The sequence below is a fragment of the Sinocyclocheilus grahami genome, unplaced genomic scaffold, assembly GCF_001515645.1.
Source record: "Sinocyclocheilus grahami isolate Dianchi unplaced genomic scaffold, SAMN03320097.WGS_v1.1 scaffold197.1, whole genome shotgun sequence".
In the NCBI taxonomy this organism is placed as follows: domain Eukaryota; kingdom Metazoa; phylum Chordata; class Actinopteri; order Cypriniformes; family Cyprinidae; genus Sinocyclocheilus; species Sinocyclocheilus grahami.
The window spans coordinates 646,879-668,996 of record NW_015505376.1 but is presented as its reverse complement, the minus strand read 5'-3'; the positions used below and the strand labels follow the sequence as shown (position 1 = coordinate 668,996).

At 35.5% G+C, this 22,118-nt stretch overlaps 1 protein-coding gene and 1 long non-coding RNA gene across 2 annotated transcripts in view; both read left to right on the top strand.

Annotated features, from left to right (window-relative positions):
- Positions 1-22,118, top strand: part of cntnap2a (contactin associated protein 2a) — a 245,255-nt gene that overhangs the window by 104,896 nt on the left and 118,241 nt on the right. The window lies entirely within an intron of this gene.
- The window catches only part of LOC107595132 (uncharacterized), a 16,645-nt gene continuing 437 nt past the window's right edge, over positions 5,911-22,118 (top strand). The window contains exons 1-2 of the long non-coding RNA XR_001610233.1: positions 5,911-5,923; positions 16,546-16,550. This is a non-coding gene — a long non-coding RNA (uncharacterized lncRNA). The remainder of the gene's footprint in view (positions 5,924-16,545; positions 16,551-22,118) is intronic.

Genomic DNA, 22,118 nt, shown 5'->3' with positions numbered 1-22,118 from the left:
AGTGTGCGTGTGTGTGAGCGACTGAGGAGAAGAAAAGAAAAAAAAACTTTTCTCAAGAGCTCTCGGTCTCCTAATTACGCAAAAAGGTTGTCATTCAGAGAAGATTGCGGTCCTCATTTGATTGATGGTTGCAGTTATCTTGCTTTAGCACACTACTTTAGGTAATTCAAAGTCACTGTAATAAACATATGTAAACATGTGGACTGCACTAAACACTGTCTGTTAACTGTTGCGGCACGGCGTCCGGTATAGACACAGTGAGTGAAGCCGAGAGGAAGATATGCCTCGTCATATTTTCTGCATTTAGCTTTTAAATGGCCAGCACCTGCCTGGGTCTGTGCGACTTCATCTATGGCTTTTCTCTTCGCTTTCACAAATCGATCCATCTCCCATTCTAAGTTATGTCCTTTGGCTGTTTACTGTTGTATTTCTTTTCTTTTTCTGCTGATGGCCCGCGCTCGACTTGAAGCAGCGTTGCTTAGACAGATGGGTGTGTGTCATCAAAGTACTGCAAGAGCTATAAGAGAGCGCAGACTTCTCCTTATGCTTTCTCTCGCCGTACTTTGATGTCACACACCGATCGATCTTCAAGTTGAACACATCTCTTTACTCTCGCGTGTCATGTGACCGAGTGTAATCGCATGAAAAATGCAATTAATCGTTCAGCCCTAGCGCAAAGTTGTAGTATTTCCTCAGCAACCAGCACGGATCAGCTCCAGGCATGACTAAGCAGATATTGTCCTCTTTTGGAAGACCAAACAAAGTAGTTTCACTTTTACAATGCATCACACAGCGCCTTCACGACATGATGGCGGCAACAATAAAACTACAGCGAGAATAAAAGTTACGCCTTCTTACTTTGCGTGAACATTTGGGCGGTGTTATGCAAATCTTCCCACATAGTGACCTAGATATGTGGGGGCATGTTAAAACGAGCTGTTTTAGGTAGGCGTGGCTGACTCTTAACGTTTATAAAAGTTAAGAAACAACATACAGAACTACCACATTTTGCTATAAGTTTGATTACATCATATAATAATTGCTGTTAATAGTGTTCATCGTCTGTTTGATTATGTCTTTAATTGATTTTTCCGTACATTTCTGCCATATGTACATTGACTGACAGTCACCACTGATAAGCTATCACTAAATATTGTAGAAACTTAATTTGCTGTAAAGTTGCTTTGCAATGATTTGTATCGTGAAAAGCGCTGTACAAATAAACTTGAATTGAATTAAACTTGAATTGAATAAAGAATATCTCTTTGGATTTGAAACTTTAGTCTTTGCAACTTTAAAGATCTTCTTTATGCACCAAGAGCTTGTAACACTCCAAAGAGAAAGGAAAAATTTAGATCGCATCATATGACCCCTTTAATCAATCAGTCAATCAGTGTTTTATTTAATTCAATTTTTTTAATTTTTTAATTTTTTAATTTTATTTTTCATTTTATTTTTATTCTATTTTATTTCATTTTATTTTTAATAAAATAAAAAATAAAACTGAAATAAAATAAGAATAAAAATAAAATAAAATTATAGTGTCAGGTCACTGATATCACTTTTAAGAATAAATCCAGTGGGTCAAAAAATTTGAGACTACTATTTAAACACTTCTATTTTCTTTTCTTATCCTTTATCTATTTTTTTTTTCAATTATAAAATGAGGTATATTATTCACATAACAGTTGAATGAAACATTTACTTAACATTTACTTTTTAAAAAATGTATTAAAACATTTTTTTTTTTAAGTTCCTGGTTCATATTTTCATTGTAGTCTGACTTTTGGATACTACTATATTTAATCTTTTAATATTTACAAATACTAGTCCATATCATGATTTGATTGCAGTGTAATTACCTACTTTTGATTAATTCATCCAAACTTTAGCAAATTCTGTGACTTTCCGCGGTAAACTGTAAATTTTGTTTTTATAAGTGGATTCTGTGATTCCGTCTGTGTTTTCCGCATCGCAGAAATCATAGGGCCCTACTTGATTTATCTGGATCAAATTCGTTTTCCTGCTTTAGTCACGAAATCCCTATGTGTTGCATACAAGAGAAACATTACAGTGTTGTTGGCCCAAGAGATGACTGTAAAAGCAGTCTCACAGAGCTGGCCCCAGGCATGGCTGCTGGAAAATGGGACGGTAGAAACTTTGCTCCTTTGTGCGGTCCTCAGAGGAGCCGGAGAGTGCAGTGTCTTGTATGAGGTGATCGCTAGAGTGCTTCCTGAGACATGCCTTGGAGTCATACCACATTTCAAATGTATACAAGACTTCAGATCATGCTTAAAATCTTTACATAGAGGTGCATCACTTAAAGGAAAGGATTTGTGTTCTGAATTTGTGATTATGTTTGATACTTTGTTTGAGCTTTTGTGTGATGTTAGACTGTGAACAAGTCCCTTTTGTTGGTCATCTGCGAGATGGTCCATGGATCATGTGACTGGAGTAATGATGCTGAAAATTCAGTTTGAAATCACAGAAATAAATTACATTTTAAAATATATTCAAATAGAATAGTTATTTTAAATAGTAAAAATATTTCACAATATTACAGCTTTTGCTGTATTTTTGATCAAATAAATGCAGGCTTGGTAAGCAGAAAGAATTCTTTAAAAAACATTAAAAATCTTACTGTTCAAAAACTTTTGACTGGTAGTTTATATATCAAAATGATGTATATTTATTTATTAGTGCTGTCAAACGATTAAACGCGATTAATCTTATCCAAAATAAAATATTTTGTTTACATAATATGTGTTTATACTGTGTATATTTATTATGTATAAATAAATACACACACATGCAGTATATATTTTTTTAAAACTTCCATGAATATATTTATATTCATATAATTGATATTATATATAAACGTTTTAAAAATATAAACACAACATATTTTTCTTAAATACATACATGCATGTGTGTGTATTTATATATACATAATAAATATACACAGTACACACAGATATATTATGTAAACAAAACGTTTATTTTGGATCGTTTAACAGCACTATTATTTATTTATTTATTTATTTTTAACATGATGTGTTATTTATAGTAGTAGTATTTTCCTTACTGAATTTAATTTACTGGAAATTGGAAGAATGTAAAACTGTTTTCGCCTGCGATTTATTTACCGTGTGTGTGATTCCCAGGGAATACGCATGCAAATAAACGTATACTTTAAAAGAAATGTATGCTTTGAAGATGATTTGGGTAAAGCGGCTGCCAAATGTGAGGAAACAAAATGCTCTCATTTGAAATTCTAGGAGCATTTTTTACTGATCTCAACAGGCAAAAGCAGTTGAGATTGAAGACATGAGGATATTTAACATGTTTTCCCCCTGCTCATCTTTGATAAAGCCTTCTCTATACATGCATTCGTGGCGTATGATGGTTTTGTTTGTTTTTTTGTGGTTCTGTTTGAGAGCTGTATTGTAATTTGACAGATTGCCACAGGGTGCTCCCCTCATCTCCTGCAGTGTGTATTTACTGTGGAAACAGATCAGGATCACTAGTGTATATTTAAGATGGCTGAAACTACAACTTCATTAGCCATATTACTGTCGCAGAGAAAGAACTGTTACACATCTTGGCGAAAAAAACAAATTAGAGTGAACCCATTCTAAGCTTATGGTGTTTGGGAACAGCATGACGCCCGCGTATTATGACAAGCCTGCTGCCAAAGTACATTTTGGGAGAAAAATTACACGTGTATACATTCACCTCATGGCAACAACAGCTGTCAGGATGCAGAATTCATTCAGTTCAGTGTGATTCAGTTAACTTTGACTCTAAACAACATTTCATCCACTTCTCAAGTGACTCTGGGAAAGCGCCACATGCTCTTTGCACACTGTTAGACTTTTTATTGTGTATTTTTGCGGTAAATTACTGGCAGCACTATTGCTAGTAAGTTACTGTAACTACCCCTTTACAGTAGCTTATCGCAAGTTCATTTTACAGTATAATGCCCTTACCGCAATCTCATTTTACAGTTTGATGGCCTTACCGCAATTTAAATTTACAGTGAAATACCCTTACTGCAACTTAATTTTACAGTACTATATCCTTATATCCTTACTGTAACTCAACTTTACAATATAATAATATTACAGTAATTATTACTGTAATATTCCATAACTATACAGGCCTCCATAACCACCAACAGCTGATCTGAAACAAAACAGTGTTTTAGAGGGGAAATGTGTGAGAAATGGTCATGAGTTTATCTCATCTAAATTTGTTCATGGACAGACAAGGTAACAATGTGTGCAACAGCAGTTATTCCCAGTATAGTACTGTGTAAACACTATTGCTTTTTTGCACATCCTTGTCAGGGAACTCCATTAATTGCCTGAATGTACAATCACATTAAAGAGGTACACTGAGTAACTTTATGGTCCTTCAAACTTAAACTTTTTTTTTTGGCAGTGTTTTAAAGTATCTTTTTAGTTGTGACAACTCTTGATCCAAGGAATATCAGTGTGTATCAGCTACTGTAACTGCAATTTGTATTGTTTGTAAATATTAGAGCTAAACAGGCTTTTGAGTCAATCTAGAAGTACTCTTGAAGAATACAGGATAATAACTAAAATTAATACTAAATCAAGGTACATAAATGGCCATCAAATTCTCAGAAATATTTTAATCCAATTAAATCGTATGGGAACTGGAATCAGAATAAGAGAATAAGAATAATTGTGAATCAAACTGAATTGAATCAAGATCAGAAATGAATTAAGAGCTTGTGAATCAAATGGAATTATGAAATCTGTATCAATCCCCAGCCCAACATCTGAGTGATCATATATACAGTATATATATATATATATATATATATATATAAACTTACAAAGCCAAAGGTGCCGTGATAGGTAACCGTTAAAAGAGTCTTTGGGGTGTATTTGGCTCCTGCTGACACAAGAAAAAGGGAGGAAAAAAGGAAACATCAGAGAGACATTGCATATCTCCGGTGTGGGTTGCTTGATCGTATATATATAACATCTCAGACATTTCTGTCATAGCTGCAATTAATCTAATGTCACATACTGCAGCTGATAGTTAAAACATACTTACAAAGCCAAAGATGCTCAGTGCTGTGGCTCCTAAAATATCCTTTGGAGTGTAGTTAGCTCCTGTTGAAACAAGCAAAAGAGAGAAAAATAATAATCATTATTTTTCGTCAGTGATTTTTGACTAATCACTATATGTTATGAACATGATAAATCATAGATCTAGAATGACTGCTAGATTGATCACTTACACAATCAGATTACAATCAACACTGAAAAAAGAGCGAAGAGAAGATAGTTAAAACATACTTACAAAGCCAAAGATGCTCAGTGCTGTGGCTCCTAAAATATCCTTTGGAGTGTAGTTAGCTCCTGTTGAAACAAGCAAAAGAGAGAAAAATAATAATCATTATTTTTCGTCAGTGATTTTTGACTAATCACTATATGTTATGAACATGATAAATCATAGATCTAGAATGACTGCTAGATTGATCACTTACACAATCAGATTACAATCAACACTGAAAAAAGAGCGAAGAGAATATATACAATAAAATGTAAAAAATAATTAATATGAAACTTAAGAGTATACTGACTTTGATGAGACCTTGCTTCTGTTAACAAACAAGAAGCCATAATAAAGAATGCATTTTCTTTCTTGAATTCATTTATTATAATTTTACTTGAATATATATATTTTTTCTCTGGTATACGCACTGGCGTAAATGTTTTATTTACGAGAGAGAGAGCACGAGAGAGAACGTGCACGCAAGAGAGAGAACACAAGCTCTCTCTCTCGCTCTCTCTCTATTTCAAATGACGTCACACATTTAACGGTATTCATTTAACTGACGAGTAAAATATACCATAACCAGCAGTAAAAAAGTCGAAAAATCATTGTTCATGTAAATACTAGACATCTGTTCTGGAAAAGGCAGTCAGTCAGTTGAAGGACAATTGAATGAGTTTCATGAAAGCGGCAGTTTTTGAGGAAAACGAACATTTCCCTCAGACTGTCCTAGTAATAGACTATAATTAGAATTTATATTTACTTTGTTCATATTTTTTTAATTTCATTGATATTTGTAATGGTTTACGTTTTAAAAGTAAGTGAAAAGTAGGCTACTTACCACAGGAAAACTCGCAGTTGACATCTGGCGATTCACTCAGAGGGGAAGTCCATTATGCACGCACCGGACACAAGCCTCAGTTTATATAACCTCTGCAAGGTTGTTGCGCGGGCTTTGCGCGGGAAATAAAATAAAAATTTTGTGGGGTGTAAGCAAAGTTTATATATTTTATTTTTTAATCATTTTAAAAATACATTTATTTCACCACACTTGTGCTTACCCAGACATTAAATTGAGAATGCAGATTCCTGTTTTTCATCAGCAGAGCAATTTACAGTAGCACTACTGCTTTTGAGCAAACAGTAAAGTACCGCAGATTCCCATATACAGTAAATTACTGTAAAGGGCATAAAAATACCCATAATGCAGTGCATATTACAGTAGTTAACCGTAAAACACATATATGGTAGTTTACTGGGCTTTTTTGCGGTAAGTAACTGTAAAATTACAGCAAAGTCTAACTGTGTAGCCATGTTGTTTACTATATGCTGTCAGAGTAGGTGATGGGTTCTAACGTGTTGAAATGAGTATGGAGTGGTGAAAGGAAACAAATTTTCACTGTGGCTTTAGACGCACAGCTCTGCTTTCAGCGGCCACTGTGGTGTGACGTGTTATGCTGCTGCATTCATTGTGCATAAGCTCTGATATGAAATCTAGATACATACCCTGCTGCCTACTGCCTAGAAGGATTTGGAATTCTCTATAGGCAGCAAATAATGAAGAACATGGTAGACTCACAATTGGTGCCAGTACATGTCATACTCATTTCAAATTTGATGTTTTTTTATTGAAATAACTATGTTTCTTCTCAGTTTTTTCTTCTCAGTTGTGTACATTAGGGTTGTGTGTTACACCCAATGTAGTTAAATTAATGTTTATTGCATTATTTCAGTTTCATGTGTGTTACCATGATGGTGTTTAGTGTTTGTGTGAATGACACTGTGCGCCTTCTATATATGTTATTTTTTTAAAAGCTGCTTGTGATGGGCTTTGGTTCATCATGTGACTTTCTCATCACCACCTGCATTTGGTGGTTATAAGTGTATTACAAAGGTACAAAACAGATTTCAGTACTTCAATAGGTTGGTATATTAACATTATTTCAGTTAATGAAATTACGGTATTTAACTGTAAATTTAAATTAAAACCGTAAAACCTCAAATATTGCGACCGTATGTGTTGCTTAATATTATGCAAAAACCATGAGACCTTTTTTTCAGGATTATTTGATGTTCAGTTCAAAAGAACAGCAATTATTTTTTATAAAATTATTTTAAATATTGTAAAATTACTGTCACTTTTGACCAGTTTAATGCATCCTTGCTAAGCTGAAGTATTAATTTCCTTCAAAAAACTCAAAGTGACCCAAACTTTTGAATGAGTGTGTGTGTGTGTGTGTGCTTGTATATCTTTCATCCACTATCCTATATGAGTGATTTTAATTCATTTTCTTTAGTTTTCAATACTGAATATATGTATAGTTCAGCCATGAAACTGTAGATGGCGCAGGCTGATGGGTATTAACGTAACTGATGATATTCACAGTGCTAAACGACTTGGCACAAACTGATTGGTTCATGTTGCATATGCAGCCAATGAGCTTGCTGCTTTACATTTAAATGGCTGGTTAGCATCCACTTTAGCACTTTGCAGCGTGCTTTCAGAGTTCCCCTGAAACCCTCCACCTTTCCCAGCTCCACCTGTTTAGATCTGCTACGGGTTATTTTATATGCTATTTGTGCAGCAGCAGTATGTCTTAAATACTCACAGCACCACGTTGCCTTATGCATTGGCAGTAGCAAGTTCTTGTACTTGCTTGCAGCAGCAATAATCTACAACTACAGCAGTAATCAGAAGCAGCAGCGTAGCAGATCTATTCCACCAGGACCAAATACATAAACATTGTCACAACCATTACCATGCTAAAATTAGAGCTGCATGATAAATCGCATGTGATTGTCATGCGCATCTCGTCAGTAAAGCCAGTTCTGTGATTAGACGACAATCGCATGTGATTTATTGTGCAGCCCTAGCTAAAATCTTTCGAGAGTTGTCATGATTTAAAAAAAAAAAATTCTCCCCACAATGCATTGCTGGAATGTGATGCCTTAAAATGCCTACAGCAATCACATTGTTCACACTGCCTTTGCAATGTACTAAAGAAGCAGTACAGTTTATGTGCTGTTGCATTATTCAGATGTTTGTCTATATTTGTGTTTGTTTGCCATTTTTGATTAAATAGTACATTGACAGTTTATTTTTTTATTGTAGAATTGTATTTTCTGTTATCACTGTGATCTTCACAGAGAGGTCACAGCTGTCTTTCTTTATCCAGCGGAGAACAGATTTAATCAAACCCTGTCACGCGAAAAGACGACTGAACTCCTTGTGCTAAGACAAAAACTACAGATTTGAACTCTGCATGAACCGAGAAATTCAATGGAGCCAATGGTGAATTCACTATACAAGCAAAAAGAACATCAATTATATTCAGAGATTCAGAAGCCCTCTGTCATTCTTTTATTGTCCTTATGAAAAAATTAAATCCAGACGTGGGAGACCGTTCCACGCCATGAAGAAGAATAGAAGGAACTCGTACTTTTTGATGAGAGAAGTACTGGTATTCAAAGTCCAGTTCAGTCGAGAGGTCGGATAAAATGCATTGTCTGGCTGCAAGCTGGTGGAGACAATCTTCCCAACGCTGTCACCCAAAAGGCCCTATACTTCATCACAATAAGCTTGGTCTCTTAATTTCCTTCTTCTCGGGAGCGGAGGGAAATAGCTGAGAATTTTTGATGTCAGTGCAGAGAGAAGGTCATGCTTCATGTTGTCAGTAGTTCTTGGTACATTACCCAATCACGACTCAGATTTGTCTCTCCAGTTCAACTCTCATGACCATTTTCCTCTTAGAAATCCACTGGCTTTTCTTTCACCTCTGATTCGGTCGTATTTGTTCTTATATGTCACAACGAGACAATAATCCTCACATTTTCTCTCCTTTCACTCCAATGTCACCTTCAGCGCCACTCGAGGAGGTTTCTGTTTACTGAGATGAACATGAAGGACAATGTATTCTCCTCAGGGAATATTTCCCTTAGGGATAAAAAGTCCATCAGTCCAAAGCCTGTGTCTTATTACCCAGAAATGTAGCTAATGTTTATGCATGACCTTGTGCTGGGCGGTTCTTTGTCTCCCGCTCAGGATGACTGAATATACGCACGAAAAGTCACTCAGTGCGCTTTTGACAAGGTTATTCCCAGTAACAAGCTCCAAGGAGTGGCTTTGCGTGTCTGGGAACACTGGAATGTGATTCCTAATCTTTAGAAGTATGGAAATGCCGCACCCTTGCGGTAAAAGCGTATAATCTGTAAGGACGACACCTCGGTCACTGAGCGATTGTGTTTTGGATTCCACTGCAAGATAACATTTAGAGTCAGTTCCATTCTTTATCTCCTTGAAGCTGCCACTGTTCACTATGAATGGAACTGTGAGTGAGTTACATGGTAAAATCCGAAGAATGGTGACTGAAATGTTGAGAAAATTACACTAGATGGGATAATGAGAGAGAAAAGCTTGGGAAATTAGGTTCAGTTTTAATGTTTTTTTTTCTAGCTGGAATGCTATTTATAGATACACAGCTTCTACTGTTTTTGTTATTTTTCAATTCTTAACTTGAAAAAGAGAGACATTCAGAGTGTTCAATTTAATATTATTCTCTTTCTGACAGACATAAACAACGTGTACAGTGACAATCTGTCTGCTTGTTTATAATGCATGTTTGTTTGGATTTTGTTGGATCTTATTCTTTGGTTCCTTTATATATATATATATATATATATATATATATATAGCTGGCTTTTATAATTTTATGTTGGAAAGCTGCCAGTGACAAGCCTTCTGCATCTAGTGATGATGTGCGCTACCGGCGCCTATTTTGTACTAGTTGCGACGGTAGTGACGTCATGGCTGTCGCCGGCCAAACAAGTTGGTGTTTTTTCAATGTAGGCTTCAGACACGGGTCACGACGAGGCGTTCCCCATAGCGACCCCTAGAGGACGCAGTGTCTCGTTCCCCTCAGGGAACCATGGTTACATAAGTAACCCGAGACGTTTTCAGCCATGTTGATAAAAATGTATGTTTCTTGAGTAGCAAATCAGTATATTAGAATGATTTCTGAAGGATCATGTGACACTGAAGACTGGAGTAATGACTGCTGAACATTCAGCTTTGCATCACAGGAAAAATTACATTTTAAAATATATTACATTAGAAAACAGCTATTTACTTACAATATATTTTACATTTACTTGCTGTATTAAAAACAATTACTTTCTACATTCTGAGTGAATTCAGCTCAACAAAAACTATTTGGCAGTGGCATCTAGTGCATTGTTCATTACTTACGCATTATCATTTGTACGCAGTTCAAAAACGGTGAGATAAAGCATTTATTGTGTTTTCACATCACAAATTACAGACAGAAAAAAAAATGGATATAATCTTCACTTGGAACTTGTAAAGCTGTCCAGTGAAGAATGAAGTGCTTAAAAGCTTTGCTGAATGAGAATTACACATGTTGATCCAAAAATAACAAAATTTTAATTGCATCACTTACTTTACTTCACTTACTCTTTTGAAAATGATCTATTAGAATTAGCTTTGGAATAGTTTAATAGTTTTCTAGTATATTGTCATGATATGGTTTACATAAGTGTGATAAATGTGATTTTTTTTAAATATATAAACAAAACCCACTGTCATGTTAATTGGCTGCAAAGTTCAGTTCTCTAAATTCTATGCAACAAAATAGATATAGCTTTTATTTCTGTATTTAAATTTTTTATTTAATTTTAGTTTATATTTTTGTATGCAGTTTTGTTACTGTATGTGCTGTTTATTATTATTTCTTTTAATCTCTTTTTATTTCATTTAGTTGCCAGAGCAACATTTTTACTTTCCATTTCATTTTTATTTGTTTATGTTTTATATATTTTGAATGTTTTTATTTTACATTTTTATCATTATTATTATTTTCTTAGTTTTTTTAGTTATCAAAAGAATAATTTTAGTTGACTTTAACAACACTGATTTACATTCAAGATGTATATGAGTTTAAACCCAAAGAAATGTTTCTGGGAACTGCTGTGGCCCCATGGGCAATGATATGCATTGTACTTGTATGAAGATCTTTCAAGTGATGTTTTCAGAAGACACTATTTGACCCGCTTCTATGCGTTTATTTGTTGTACTGAGTTCATTAAAAAATGTGAAGGAAAAGGAGCTGAATTTCAATCTCTTATCTCTCACTCTTGTTTTCTGGATGATTCTGCTTGAATTATTGATTTGTAGAGAAAACTACCAGAGTTCACTGTGGTTTACGCCAATCTCAAACCATAGTCCACCATCGTTCTGCTTTCTTCTTCAGGCAGGCTTCTTTTTGACCAAGGGTCATCTATATTTCAGAGTCCAGGGGGGAGAGGAGTTTTGGTCAGGAGAGGACAACGTGCTGACAGGTTATGCCTGGTTCACTCTACCTTTTTCCTCAAGGAATCTGCATTCTGTTGATTGGTTTGCTTTCACACTGAGGTCTGGCCTACAGAAGGCACACTAGAGAGGCTTTTTAATTTCTGATGGCTCAGAGATGGTGGGTTACTTGCACGGTTGTCATCTGACTGGAGTATTTGATAGCCAGAGAGTGATTTTTGGATGCTGCATTCAATCTGACTGATTCCCAGTGATGCTGCATCCCACATCCATCTGAAATGCTTGACAACGTCTTAAAGCTTTAAGGAATCCAATCTGTCAAACCTCTGGTTCATGAGAGAGGATGATCTGAGCATAGTATTTTTATGAGAAAGGGCTTTTTTGTGGAAAATCTGCTGTTGTTTGAGCTGCACTGCACTTTCGGTTGCCTTTTAGTGTCTTTGACTGGTTTGTGGAGTTTTGTAGCTACTTTCAGTTATTCAGGTTGTACGTTCTTATGAATAAAGGTTAGTGACACAATAGAAGAACCATTGTTGGTTCTTAAAAGAACCATTTTTTCTTACTGTGAAAAATATTGAAAAATATATAATATGAAGGACCTTTTTTCCCATTATGAAGAACCTTTTGTTTAATAGAAAGCTTCCATTGATGTTACAGTAAAGGTTCTTAATTGAGCCATGGTTAATTTTACTTTCAACACAAAATAATACTTGTAAAAATAACCCACTCTTTGCCTGACCTCATAATCGAACACAGCTCTTGCTCCAGGGCTTTAGTAATTGTTTGACAAATCAAGAATCTTCCTCATTCTGTGATGTTCCTGGGATTTGTGGCCTGACAGGTGCTATAGCAAAAGTATTGAATCTGAGGTCTGTCAATTTGAATCATTTAGTGTGTTTTCGCTGACTTGGCCTGTGTCTGTTGTTTCTTGCTTCCCCATTGCCAGTTCTACTTAAAAAAGATTCACCAAAGTTCACCCAAAAATAAAAATCCTGTCATCATTTTCTCACCCTCATGTCTTTCCAAAGTTGTATGACTTTCTTTTTTCTGTGGAACATAAAAGATACATGGTCTTCTTTTCCATTCAATGAAAGTTGTGAGCAGAGGCTGTTGAGGTACAAAATAGGACAAAAATGCACCATAAAAGTGGTATATATGAATATTTAAACTAGCCAAAACATTCTTTGAAAATAAAGTCATTGTGTTTTGTCATCAAATGGGTGGTTGTGTAATCTTTTTTTTCAGAAATGTAATGCTGAAGTAACTTGCCAGTTATTTTGTGCACTTTCTCCACCAGTGAAAATAGTTCCAAACAAAGCCACAGCAGAATTATCTATTTTGCATCTCTTATCACAAAGTTGTGGTGGTTTCGTTCCTCAATAAATCCATGTTTTTGAACGGTTCTGTTGAGTGAACGATTCATTGATCGCTCATAAAGACAAAGATAGTTTTTTTGAATGGACGATTCCCTGATTTGTTGCCACCTACTGGTGTAACCATGTAATCAACAGAAGTGGTCACTTAAAAATCCCCCCCTCTAATGTGCAGTGGTAGCCAAGATTATTAGAACACTAGTATTTTCACCAGCTAAAAAATGTTTTTTCAGTCAGTTATTTCTATATTTTGCTGTAGTGTGTCAGTAGGAAATATCAATTTACATTTCCAAACATTAATTTTGCCATTAAGCTACCTGAAAAACTATGCACAAGTGCACCTAGGGCAAAAACTGCTTTAAACGCAATGGATGGTCACACCAAATGTTGATTTAATTTAGTTAATAGAAGTTAATTGATAAAGAAAAATCTGTTTTTGACATTATTTTTGACAGCATCCTCATTTTACAGCATTTTTACACAAGTGCCTAAAACTTTTAACAGTACAGTAGCTCTGCAGGTAGGTCTCTTGAAGCATCTTGGAGACGTTGCCACAGTTCTTCTGGATTTGGTCTGTCTCAGTTTGTTCTGTTTCTTAATGTCATTCCAGACAGACTGGATGATGATGAGATCAGATCTCTGTGTGGAGCACTGGCTGTTCTCAGACTCCTTGTGCAAACAAAAATATCACTGGATTATTACAATTAATGGCAAAATGAATGTTCCTACTGACACACTAAAGCAAAAGATAGAAATAACTGACTTAAAACCATTTTAGCTGGTGAAATAGTGTTTTAATCATTTTGACAACCACTGTATTTTAAGTAATACAGGTTTGGAATGACATTTCCCATTTTTGCTTTTGAGTGAACTGTCCCTTTAAAGCTTTACTACCAAAAGATTCATTCAAAATGGGGGCGACCTCACCATGTAATCTGCCCAGAAATTTCTCTCTCTTCATGTTACCCTTTCATTAGCATTCAACACAGCAGAGCTGATTGAGATGACCTGCAATGACAATCCGTCCAATCAATGATTTTGATGCACTTAGCGTCAAGAGAGGCAGCCTGTCCAAAGAATGATGATTCTGTCATGACGTGCTCGCACTCAACTGCAAATTATAATGACGCCTGAGAGAACATTTGTTGTGTCCTTTTCAGGTGAAAAAGGCAATTACCAAGGCACAATTAATTTTAATTTTATAAATGTTCATTGTTTTCGTTTACGACAACATTCCAGCTCAACGTTTGATTTTGCCAGCCAACGGAAGGGACAATATAATTATTCAGATATGCATGAAGGCTTGGCTATTGAGCTGAAACAGAACTGGATCACTGGACTTGGAATACTTGTAAGGGAATATAAATCGGTGTGGCATACCTGTCTCAAGGCCAGTAAGACTGTAAGATGAATTTCTATGGTGATTCATTAATTGAAAAAATGACTCTGAGAAATATATGTGAAAGGAAAATGTAATTCAAAGAGAAAATAGAACAATAAGATGGGCTTCGAAGAGTAAATGCCAGAGCTTTTTCAAACTTTTGAATGCACAAACACCAAAATATGTGATGACCATAGACTTATTTAAATGTGGCATTTTAGAAAATAATCTTTTATTTTCATCTGTTGTTATTTTTGGTGACCTTTGATCTCCTGTGATCATGCTTCTCTTCGGTGCCGTGTAATTCAGCTATATTATACTTTGCACCTGTGGTGGCAATTTTAGCATTGGAGAGTCAGACAGAAACTTATTCTCTTGGCTAACGGGTGTAAAGCACTAATGGAATTCTAAAACCCTTCAATGCATTCCTGGAAGTATTTATATCAGCTTGATATCAGTGCTGAAAAATCTGCCTGCAAAGAAGCTTTCACCTTAAATCCTCTGAATCTTCAATAATTCAAGGGAAAATGTTACATTCTATGATATCTTTGGGAAGAAGACTATTAATTTCAAACAAGATGAGCTTCGCTGTATTCTCTCATTTACAAATATTATTAGGCATTTCTGTGATGGATGTCATGTATATAGTGGGCCGAGGTGCACAGCACTACAAAATTAAGTTAGTCCATTGATTTGTATGTGGGTGGTTCTTCAAATCTGGCACTTGTTCTAGAGTTTGGTTTGTACTGAAATACATCTCAATTTTGTTATGTAGAATATTTTTTTTTTTTTTTCCCTCTTGTCCAAAACCAAAATGTTTAATCTTGAAACATGAAAATCCATTTAAAAAAATGTATTCAGCCAGGATGCAGAAAGTTGATTAAAAGTGACAGGAAATACTTTTACATTGTTATAAATTATTTCTATTTCAAATAAATACTCAGCTGTTTTCAACACTGATAATAGTTTTTTTTTTCAACTGCTTACTCACATTTTCAAAACTTTGCCTCTTTTTTCAAAACTTTACACACAAATCCAAGAATTTCACACACAAAAAAGGAAATCAAGATACTTCCTGATAGATTTTTGTGTGTTACATTGTATGTTGCATTGTATTGTAATTGTGTGTTGCTTTTTGCAAAAAGTGTTTTATGAAATTGAAAACTGAGTCAAAGGCCGAGAATTAGTGTATGGTTTTGCAGATTTGGTGTGTGGATCTGGTGTTTGAGTGTCAGTGTCAGAAATTGTGTGACAGGTAAAGATTTTGTGTGTAAAGATGTTTCTTCTGGACCAAATCAGCATATTAGTATGATTTCTGAAGGATTATGTAACACTGAAGACTGGAGTAATGATGGTGAATATTCAGCTTTGCATCACAGAAAAATTATATAGTATAATAAAATAGGAAATTGTTGTTTTAGATTATCTTAGATCATATTTCACAATATTTGTTTTTACTGTGTATTTTATCAAATAAATGCAGACTTTGTGAGCAAGATACATGTTTTAAAAAACTTGAAAAAAACTGTACCGACCCAAATCTTTTGAACAGTTGTTTATATCTTCATATATTACTCAATTAGGGTAGCATTTTCATCTTACTGAGAAATTTTGCCCCAGTATACTTTTTCCAAAGACAAAGACAACAGTGTGTCATTTCCAATTAAACTGTAATTTTGTCAAATTATGCAAAAAGTGTGACAATATTTCATTTGTCTGCAGTTAGTATACATACGATGTTAGGTATGAAAATAGTGGTAACACTTTAGTATAGGTACCAATTCTCACTAATAACTGGTTGGTTATTAGCATGCCTATTATTAACATATTGGCTGTTTATTAGTACTTTAAAACACATATTGTGCATGACCATATTCTACAGCCCTAATCCTACACAATACCTAAACTTAACAACTACCTTACTGACTATTAATAAGCAGCAAAATAGGAGTTTATTGAGGTAAACGTCATAGTTAATGGTTTGTTAATAGCGAGAATAGGATCTTAAAATAAAGTGTGACCAAAATAGCCTTAGCAAGACAAATGAGAATTGTTCAGTGTACAACACAGTGTACAACACATAATTTGAGATATTTGTCTATCATTGGACATTGTTAGCAGACAACTGAACTAGTTTGAAGTGGTCTAAAAAGTTTTTGTAGTTTAAGAAACATGCATAAATCCATGACGAGCACAATATCTTCACCTCTCTAAACTCTGGCAGATGTACACAGCACATGATTGTAGTTTGGACCAGTGACCCTTCTCACCCCTGCTTGGCAGTTGTGAAACATGTTTTGGCCTGTTATCTCTTGCCTGCCATATTAGCCCAGAGGATTTTTTTTAATGACTAATGGATATGGCTGGATATTTTGTGTTATCTGGAGGGAAACAAGGAAGCTAATGATGCCATATCTTCTGCATTACCTGTCTCTGGATGTCCAATTACCTCCTTTAGACTGAGAAATGAGAGAGGCTTGGCTAGTGCAAACTGCTAGAGTGTAAATCACTCTCTGGTCTCGCTTTTAAGCCGGACGAAGTCAAATAGAAACGGCGTCAGATTGGCAGCTGGATCAATAGAGATATTGTTAAGGGAGTTTTGTCTGACAGAACAGCATCTCACTCCTGTGATAAAAGAGAGAAGGGAGAGAAATACCTGAAGGCAGGCTAGGGACAAACAGGGGAGACTGAGGAATATCTGGCAGAAATGTGCTTTGCAATATTGAAGTCTTACAAATGATAGCAAATCACATGCTAACTGATACCTTAATGACTTTCTGAGAATGGAAGGTTATTGTTATTCATAATTCTATAATTTATTCACTCTCATGTTGTTCCAAACCTGTATTTTTTTCTATTTTCTATGGAAAAGAGATATTTTGAAGAATCTTTTCATTGTCCATACAATGAAATTCATTGGGGTCCATGGACTGTGATGACACATTTCCACAGTTATTAACATCATGAATCTATCAAAATTGTTTTATTTAAAAAAAATGTTTTAATTGCATTAAATGACAGAAAACTAGTTAACACTGCAGCTCTTAGATTTTTTCCTTTTTCCCAGCATAATCAAATGATTTTTTTTTCTATCTCTTTTCCAAAGTTATAGAAATGCTATTGTGCAATTTTTGAATGCAAAAATTATATTTGTCGTAGTTTTCATTCAACACTATAGAAATTTCCCCAACTATGACCATTTTCGCTTTTGAGAACCCCCCAAAAATGTGAAAAGAGTCCATTGACTTTTCTAGGGCAATATGAAATGTTTTCTTTTTTCCTACATTCCATTTTATTTTATAATTTTTTTTCCAAATTAATTTTTTTCCGATTTTATTTTACTGGATTCCATTTTTTCCATTTTAATAGTTAAATAAAAAAATATTAATCCAAAAGCATGTCTAATTAATTGAAATCAAGAAACCAAATCATGAAATATGTTTAAATTTTTATTCTCTTGGCTATTCTCATATTCTCATATTCAGTTAAATTTTTTACCAAATTCTGTTTTTTTTCCCCATCTGTTTTCTGGATTCAATTTGAATGGTTTTGTAAAATTTTGTAAAAGAAGCATCTCTAATTAATTGATTTAAAAAAAAAAGATAATTATTTTATTTATTTATTCAGAAACACTGTGTTGTGTATTTACATTTTTATTGTAAATACATTCTGGTAAATATTTTCTTCTGGTAAATATTCCTTAAAAATAATGTTTTAATAATTGTATTAGTAGTAATACTATCATTAAATGAAGTAATATACTGTATTTCTGTCACAGTTTCTTCAAGTTAAACTTTTATTTTTACGGGTTACTGTGAAGACCTTTATCAAAAGAAATGGTAAAATGCTCATGAAGTGACTCTTGACAGTTCTAGAGATTGTGTTCATCTAGTCATATATTGAGGCGGCAGAGGCTGAAAACACATCAAGCGTCGTGTGTGCTTTAGTATGTATGTAGTAAACAATACAGTGCGTCTGCGCCATTCATTCACACAGAGATACGCACAACATGCAGGATTCATATTTAAATAGTATTTTTGTGGCTTAATATTCACAGACACTAATCCGTATCCTGTATTGATTTAAGTGTGCTGACCTACTTTTGATTTATTCATCCAAAATTTGGCGAATTCTGTGACATTCCGTGTTATGCTGTAAATTCCATTTTTATGACTGGATTCTGTGATTTCGTCTGTATAATCTGCATCACGGAAATCATAGGGCCCTACTTTTCACAGAAGAAAGATAATCATACAGGTTTGGAACGACATGAGGGTGAGTCAAATGATGACAGAATTTTCATTTTTGGGTGAACTATATCTGTAATAGTGAATATTAGGTGTTTACCTGTTCACTTTGCCATTTTTATTGCTTTTTCCCTCATATTAAAGACAGAACATGAATCTACATGTAGAAGCGTGAGGGACTGAATCAAGATGAAATGTGCGACAGATCTTTCACAATGGAGCTTTGCGACTCACCAGGCCACAGCTCCCTCCATCTCAAGATTTTTGTCGGTATCACCCTGTACACATTATGATGATGTTTTGTGCACATTTAGTCACCAGAGACATCAGCATATAAGTCTGTGCTCTACTAATTCCTCTATATTTCATTGAAAAGCATCCATCAGCATGTGTCTCCTCGCACCTACCGTAACAGATAAGCTCAATAAGGCCCATTTATCAAGCCGTTCTCTATTTAAGGAAAGAGAGAGTGCCGATCAATACCAGGCTCCCACTGGGGTTCATTCTACACACTGGGTTGTACTGTCAGCGAATCATTATGCAACAGTAATCTCCCCAACTTGTGAAAAGAGCCGTCCATGTCCTCCAGAGAGAAGCTCCTCAGCCAGACTGATGATGAGATGAATTTTCGATCAGTGCCAGGTTTCAATGTGGTGGCTGTCTTTTTTTTCAGGAGGAAAGCAGTGCTCTCCCAATTTAGGTTGGTCTGATGAGCTCCTCTTCCTGGCTATCATGTCAGACTTTCTCCCAGGAAAGGCGGACAGGCGTTTCGCGATGGACAGCGACGTGAACAGCCGTTCTGGCTCTGAAGAGCTGGCTCTCGCACTGTGATCCTCCTGACAGGAAAATTGAGCTGTCATTCAAGGTTCTGATGTGTCGAGCCAAGATCCCAGCATTTGCATGTGGCGGCAGGGCTTTCCTTCTCACATGAAAGGGTGGAAGAAAGACGTCACTCTTTTTTGCATCACTTAGATAAAATGGGACGAGGCACGAGGGGACCTTAGAGGAGACAGGACTGATAAAGATGGAGGGACGTGTCCTTTGAAGTGACAGAGAGCTGCAAACTCGAAAGGGATGGTGTAATGTGGGTCCCAGGCAAGAAGAACTAGATACGATGGAAATTAGATTTGTGTCTCGCCGATCGATTTTTCTGGGAGGGATTGAAATATTTGTGCCAGGATTCTGTTGTTTGGGGGAAGAAAGAAAGGGAGAGAGAGAAAGTGTTGGAAATGTTGCCGTTGAAATAGAATTTGAAGTTTAATTTATAAAACGGCTCTCAAGGCACATCAGGCTCATTGGGGAGCCATATGCATGCAAATACAGTACGAATCTCACAAACTAGACCAATTCTTTTAGTGTTTTCCCTAAACAGCTGTTGTTGTTGGTGAGTTTCTTTTTCCTTGCTTTCCTTTGTCACAAAAATCAAATTAACCTCCAGCTTATCGTTATGGAGGAAGTGATATGGGATATTCTCACTGGGGTTTGATCAAGGTGAATATCAAACATGGGCTGTAAACCCATACTGTATATAGGGGGCGCTGGGACTAGTTGTCACACTTTTTAGACAAATAAATGTTTTCTCAGGGTTAGTTGGTTTTTGAAAGTTAGATACAGCATAAAGTCTTGGCTACAAAAATAACTATTACACCATGTCCATACCAAACGCGACAAGCAATTTGTCTGTCTACATCAGACGCGACATGGCTATGCAACGCGACAAAATCAATCAAATTTCACAGCCAGTCAGTGCACTGCACTCCCAACGAAAAGGATAAGTTTATAATCTAATTCATAAATATTAAACCTTTTGGTCACACTTTATTTTAAGGTCAGATTCTCGCTATTAACAAACCATCAGCTTCAACTTTTGCCACAGTAAACTACTAAATTGCTGCTTATTAATAGTTATTAAGGTTAAGGTATTGGGTTGGATTAGGGATGTTGAATATGGTCATGTAGAATATGTGCTTTATAAGTACTAATAAACAGCCAATATGTTAATAATAGGCATGCTTATAAGCAACTAGTTAATAGTGAAATTTGGTCTCTATACTAAAGTGTTACCACTATTTTTAACATTACTAAAAGTGCATACTGAGGAGTGACTGATACCATCTTTGTTAAAAGAAGAATATATTTTAAAATAAATTAATACCTTTATTTAGCACAAAATAAATTATATTCTGTTCTTTTTACTTTATATTAATCAAAGAATCCTGAAAAAATATAAGAAAATGAAACTTGAAAATATTTTAAAATAGAAAACTTTTTTATGATACATATTTCACACTATCGATTTACCAGTTTCAATTAATTGATTCTTCAGAATTTTTGATTCTGATTGGCATTCTTAGATTTTAATATATTTACTTTGTGACATTAATGTAATTGGACTTAAACCTTTATAACTGGACCGAAACCTTTATACTTACTGAGCTTGCAGCCTTTTCTGAGAGTCTGGAGTTGCCAATCTTGTTTACACCTGTTTAACGATCATTGAGTTTGGGTTACAAATGGATGATCAACTCAGTTTCAGAACCCAGCAGGAGCACAAAAAGAGCTCCATCTCCCTGTTAAATTAGTCTGGCCCGGCAGCTGTGTTTCCAGCCAAGAGTGAATGGAGTGATTGATTGAGCCTGGTGTGAGCTGAGGTGAGGGAAACAGGAAGCAGTCCATGCAGATAACACTGGTGGAGCAAACTCTATTGGCCCTAGAGTTTAATGAGGCATAGACTTCATACTGCAAATCACCACAGACCCCCGGAAGGCCAGGTGAGGAGTGTACACGTGTGTCTTTTGCCCATGTTTCTTATGCACCTGCATCAATCCCAGCATTCCCGGTTCAATGGCATTTCACAAGTACCAGCTATACGGTGTGTGTCAGAGACCACTCACCATCTGTCATAATGTCTGTCCATCACAGCAATGATGGGTTTTTTCTTCTGTTGTTTGTTCATTTTTCTTGTCGTTCATATTCGTTCTCTCTGTCTGGCTGCTGCTTGGCATCTCTTCAGTCACTCGGGGAGGTTGGCTTCCTGCCTGCAGTCTCCATGTGTGGGTCCTGTAACTGTCAGCCCTGTCGGCTGATGCTGAAATGTGCTGGGCTCCGTTTCCCGATAACGGTGTCTCTTAGCATGCTACGAAGACTCTAAAGGTATATCTTAACTAAAGGTATACCTGTTCTAGGCGTGTTTCCAGAACTATACCTTAGGATGTTGCTTAAGGTAAACCTTCTTACGTGCGACGTTAGCAGGTACTCTCCATGGCGGTGGTGCGGAATAGGTTGATATCGATGGCTCGAGAATTGATTGTTCACTACAGGAGCTCTTTCAGAAGAAAGAAGCACTTTAGAAATATTAGAAATTGCATTTATCGGGGCTCACTGCATTTACAAAATAATCCAAATTTCAAGCTAAATGCACCCTTGGATATCATATATATATATACTGTATATATATATATATATATATATATATATAT